This window comes from Arachis hypogaea, chromosome 15 (assembly GCF_003086295.3).
Source record: "Arachis hypogaea cultivar Tifrunner chromosome 15, arahy.Tifrunner.gnm2.J5K5, whole genome shotgun sequence".
Lineage (NCBI taxonomy): Eukaryota > Viridiplantae > Streptophyta > Magnoliopsida > Fabales > Fabaceae > Arachis > Arachis hypogaea.
Window position 1 is genome coordinate 96,892,074 of NC_092050.1, and position 5,552 is coordinate 96,897,625.

The 5,552-nt window shown below is 41.4% G+C and overlaps 1 non-coding gene across 1 annotated transcript; it reads left to right on the forward strand.

The window, feature by feature from the left end:
- The first annotated feature begins 4,712 nt into the window (after positions 1-4,712).
- On the forward strand, positions 4,713-4,820 carry LOC112752902 (small nucleolar RNA R71). Its single transcript, XR_003177310.1, has one exon. It is a non-coding gene; the product is annotated as a small nucleolar RNA R71 (small nucleolar RNA).
- The last annotated feature ends 732 nt before the right edge of the window (positions 4,821-5,552 follow it).

Consider the following 5,552-nt stretch of genomic DNA (forward strand, 5'->3'; position numbering starts at 1 on the left):
CCATTAACCTTAATAAGTTCAGAGCTTGAAGGATGGCTTAGGTGATAAACTCCGTACGGTTCAGCCTTCTCTACTCTGTATGGACCTTCCCATTTTGATCTGAACTTACCGGGCATGAGCCTTAGTTGAGATTTGTAAAGGAGGACAAAATCTCCAGGTTAGAACTCTTTCTTCTTGATGTTTTGATCATGCACATCTTTCATCTTTTCCTTGTAAATTCTGGAATTCTCATAAGCTTCTAGGCGAAGGTTCTCCAGTTCCTGTAGTTGTAACTTTCTTTCAACTCCAGCATTCTCAATTCCCATGTTGCACTCCTTAACTGCCCAAAAGGCTCTGTGTTCTATTTCAACTGGGAGATGACAAGCTTTTCCGTAAACCAAGCGGAAGGGGCTCATCCCAATGGGTGTCTTGTATGCTGTTCTGTATGCCCACAGTGCATCTTGTAGCCTGGTGCTCCAGTCTTTTCTATGAGGCTTTACTATCTTTTGCAAGATACGCTTAATTTCTCTGTTTGACACCTCGGCTTGCCCATTAGTTTGGGGATGGTAAGCTGTTGCAACTTTATGGATTATCCCATGCTTCTTCATCAATCCTGTTAGTCTCCTGTTACAAAAATGGGTGCCTTGATCGCTCACGATCGCTCGTGGTGATCCAAAGCGACATAAAATATGGTTTCTCACAAAGGAAAGAACAGTGTTAGCATCATCAGTGCGGGTAGGAATTGCTTCCACCCATTTGGAAACATAATCCACAGCTAACAATATATAAAAATATCCATTAGAATTTGGAAATGGACCCATGAAATCAATGCCCCAAACATCAAAAATTTCACAGAAGAGCATATATTGTTGAGGCATCTCATCCCTCCTGGATATATTACCAAACTTCTGGCATGGGGGGCAAGATTTACAAAACTCAGCAGCGTCTCTAAAAAGAGTAGGCCACCAGAATCCGCAGTCTAAGATCTTTCTAGCTATTCTTTGAGGGCCAAAATGTCCTCCACTCTCAAATGAGTGACAGGCCTCTAAAATGGACTGGAATTCTGATTGAGACACACAACGTCTAATTATCTGGTCAGCGCCACATCTACATAAATATGGGTCATCCCATATATAATATTTAGACTTGCTTTTCAGCTTGTCTCTTTGATGTTTAGAAAAATGTGGAGGAAATGTGCGGCTAACTAAATAATTAGCGACAGGTGCATACCAAGGGACTACCTCGGATACTGCTTGCAGGTTCTCAAAAGGAAAATTATCATCTATAGGAGTAGAATCATCCTTAATATGTTCAAGGTGACTCAAGTGGTCTGCTACTAAATTCTGATTACCACTCCTATCCTTTATTTCTAAATCAAATTCTTGTAATAGCAGTATCCAACGTATAAGTCTTGGTTTGGATTCCTTTTTAGCTAATAGATACTTTAAAGCTGCATGGTCCGAATACACTACTACTCTAGTACCAAGTAAATAAGCTCGGAATTTATCCAGAGCAAAAATAATAGCAAGAAGCTCTTTCTCAGTAGTAGTATAATTGGACTGGGCAGTGGCTAAAGTCTTAGACGCATAGGCAATAACAAAAGGATCCTTACCTTCACGCTGAGCCAGCGCTGCTCCTACTGCATGGTTGGAAGCATCGCACATGATTTCAAACGGCTGGCTCCAGTCTGGTCCTCTCACAATTGGGGCTTGAGTTAGAGCAGTCTTCAGCTTATCAAACGCTTGTTTGCAATCCTCACTGAACTCGAACTCAATATTCTTCTGCAGTAATCTGGATAAGGGAAGTGACACTTACTAAATTCCTTAATAAATCTCCTGTAGAAACCTGCATGGCCAAGGAACAAATGGACTTCCCTCACAGAAGAGGGGTAAGGTAAACTAGAAATAACATTCACCTTTGCTAGGTCTACAGAAATGCCATTATTAGATACCATATGTCCTAATACAATCCCTTGTTTTACCATAAAGTGGCATTTTTTGAAATTCAATACGAGGTTTGTATTAACAAATCTATCTAATACTCTAGATAATCCCTCTAAGCAAAGGCTAAAAGAATCACCATAAATGCTAAAATCGTCCATAAAAACTTCCATACAGTCCTCAATAAGATCAGAGAAAAGACTCATCATGCACCTTTGGAAGCTAGCTGGTGCATTGCACAAGCCAAAGGGCATTCTCTTATTAGCATAAGTCCCAAAAGGACATGTAAAAGTAGTCTTTTCCTGATCCTCAGGAGCTATATGAATCTGGAAATAACCTGTGTAACCATCTAACAAGCAATAATGTGATTTACCTGACAGGTGATCCAGCATTTGATCAATGAATGGAAGAGGGTAGTGATCGTTACGGGTAGCTTGGTTGAGACGCCTGTAATCAATGCAGACTCTCCAAGCATTCTGAACTCTGGTTGCTATGAGCTCTCCATGCTCACCCCTCACTGTAGTGACTCCAAATTTCTTGGGTACCACTTGTACTGGGCTTACCCATTCACTGTCTGAAATGGGATATATGATACCTGCTTCCAATAGTCTGGTCACTTCCTTTTTGACAACTTCCAAGATGGTGGGATTCAATCTTCTTTGTGGTTGACGGACAGGTCTTGCTCCCTCTTCTAAAAATATTCTGTGCTCGCATACTTGAGGGTTGATTTCCACTATGTCTGCCAAACTCCACCCAATTGCTTTCTTATGCTTCCTCAGTGCATCAAGTAACTGCTCTTCTTGCTGAGAAGTCAGTTCCCTTGCAATAATAACCGAAAGCTTCTGCTCATCCTCAAGATAAGCATATTTGAGATGTGGAGGGAGAGGTTTCAATTCTAACTTTTGATCATGGGTGGGCTCTGGATTATCTATGGCTTGTGAAAATGGCGAAGTGCCCCCATTGTCAGTTAAGAGGGTCCCCACACTTGGACCTTGTCCAGTGTGCCTCTCTTCAAATTCTTCCTTTTGAACTTCAGCCACACTTTCGTCTATGACATCACACTGGAAGATAGAACGATCTTCTAGGGGGTTGTCAATGACTCTATTCAGATTGAAGATTACTGTGCGGCCATCTATTTCAAAGGAGTATGTTCCTGAAAAAGCATCCAATTTGAATTTTGATGTCTTCAGGAATGGTCTTCCAAGTAGGATTGATGATGGCTTATCTGAATCATTATGGGGCATCTCCAAGATATAAAAATCAGTGGGAAATGTGAGCCCTTTAATGTTCACCAAAACATCTTCAGCAACTCCAGCCACTGTAATAATGCTTTTATCTGCTAACACAAAACGAGCTGCCGACCTTTTTAAGGGAGGGAGCCTCAAAACATCATATATAGACAAAGGCATTATACTGACACATGCTCCTAAATCACACATGCAATCATAAATTACTACACCACCAATAGTACAACTAACGATACAAGGACCTGGATCACTACATTTTTCAGGTAATCCTCCCATTAAAGCAGATATAGAACTACCTAAAGGAATAGTTTCTAATTCATTAATTTTGTCTTTATGGATACATAAGTCTTTTAGAAACTTTGCATATTTAGGTACCTGCTAAATAACATCAAAAAGGGGAACAGTTACCTCAACCTTTTTGAATATCTCTACCATTTTAGGATCGGGTTCCAGCTGCTTCCTGGGCTTCCTTCCAAGTTGTGGAAATGGAATAGGAGTAGTGTTTTCTGTGGTGCCTGCCCCTATTGGTGCTTCCTCCTGTGGTTGAGCTGTTTCTTCTTCAGCTATGTTCTGTATATCCTCTTCCTCTTCAACATCTTCGATTTCTACCACCTCTTCAGCTGAGGCGTATTCTGGTTCCAGACCTCAGGGTGATGGCATTAATGCCTCCCTTTGGATTGGGTAATGGTTGAGAAGGGATTCCAGTGGTGCTTGAAGGTTGGTTACTGGAATTTTGTGCTGATCCAAACTGTGTCATAAAAGCTTGCAGAGTAGAGGTGAGACCATTCAGACTGGCATTAATACTATTCATGATGTTGTTTTCCATGGTCTGTTGTCTTTTCTCAAAAGATTGTAGTAGATCTTCATTAGAAGATAACGAAGAATGAGTAAACTGAGAGGTCTGCTGCTGATTGTTCTGTGGTCCTTGGTTCTGCCTCAGGTGAGGTGCTCTGTAAGGTTGATTTTGCTGCCTGTTGTTGTTATTGTTCCACCTCTGATTTCCCTAATTATCTCTGCCTCCTCTGTTATTGTTGTCCCTCTAATTCTGGTTTGAATTGTCCTGCCATCCATGGTTATTATTTCCACTTTGATTGTACCCTTGGTTGGGGCGGTCATAGAAGTTGTGAGTGGATGTCACCATGTTGTCTTCTTGTTGAAGGTGCGGGCATTCATCGGTGTAATGGCTATAATCAGCACAGATTCTGCAAATTTTTTGTGGGACTAGTTGTTGGTTTTGCTGTGGTGGAGGAAGTTGAGCTTGCTGAGCTTGTTGATTCAACTGTATTTGCTTCAGCAAGTTGGTCATTTTACAGATGCTTTGAGTTAGAGCAGCAGTCTCTCTGCTAGAAGATACTTCTGCAACAGATTTTGAACGGCCTTGCTTCTGTCTGTGGTTCCTAGTGGATTCAGCTAAATCACTAATCAATTGCCAAGCTTCATCAGTGGTCTTGTACTTCTTCATAGACCCATTGCTGGCACTTTCCAGCGTGGTCTTATCTTGGGGCCTCATACCCTGTGTAATATAGCTGAGTAGCACGATCATGTCAATCATGTGATGGGGGCATGCTTCCAGAAGATTATTGAAGCGCTCCCAGTATTCAAAGAGAGTCTCATTGTCATCCTGAATAATTGTGGAGATATCCTTCCTCAGTTTATCAGTAACTTCAGATGGAAAGAATTTCTCCAGAAACTCCTTTCTGAGTGTATCCCAGTTGGATACATTTGCTAGAGGTTGAGTGTAGTACCACTCTCTTGCTTTTCCGTCAAGAGAAAATGGAAAAGCTTTTAGCAGAATTGAAGTTTCATCAGTGCCATCATGCCTGACAGTAGAACAGGCTGCTTGGAAATCTCTCAAGTGCTTGATAGGCTCTTGACCAGGTAGGCCATGAAACTTGGGCATCAAATTTAGCAGTGCGGTCTTTATTTCAAAATCTGTAGCTACCGCTGGATGATGCGCTTGAAACGGTTGCATTGTAAAATCAGGGGCTCCTTCCTCCTGGATGGTAACTCTCCTAGCTGCCATGTTTTCTGCACGTAAAACAACCGAATCAGTAGAACGGGGGCTGGTTTCTTCCTCAGATTCACTTTCAGATCCACCCTCAGAGCGGGCTTACCGACGTTGTTCTCGCCTTATTCGTGAAATTGTCCTTTCAATTTCAGGATCGAATATTAGCAAGCGTGGATCAGGAAGTGAACGCGTCATTTGACAGAAGAAACATGCAACTCATAGTATCAAAATAAAATAAAATGCAAATAAATAAATTCTAATTAATAAAATTAGCACTCTATTGCAACTCCCCGGCAACGGCGCCAAAAATTGATGAGACGCAGAAACTGGTGAATTAAGAATTATTAAAATGGTTGCGTTGCAAGTATAGTTCTTAAC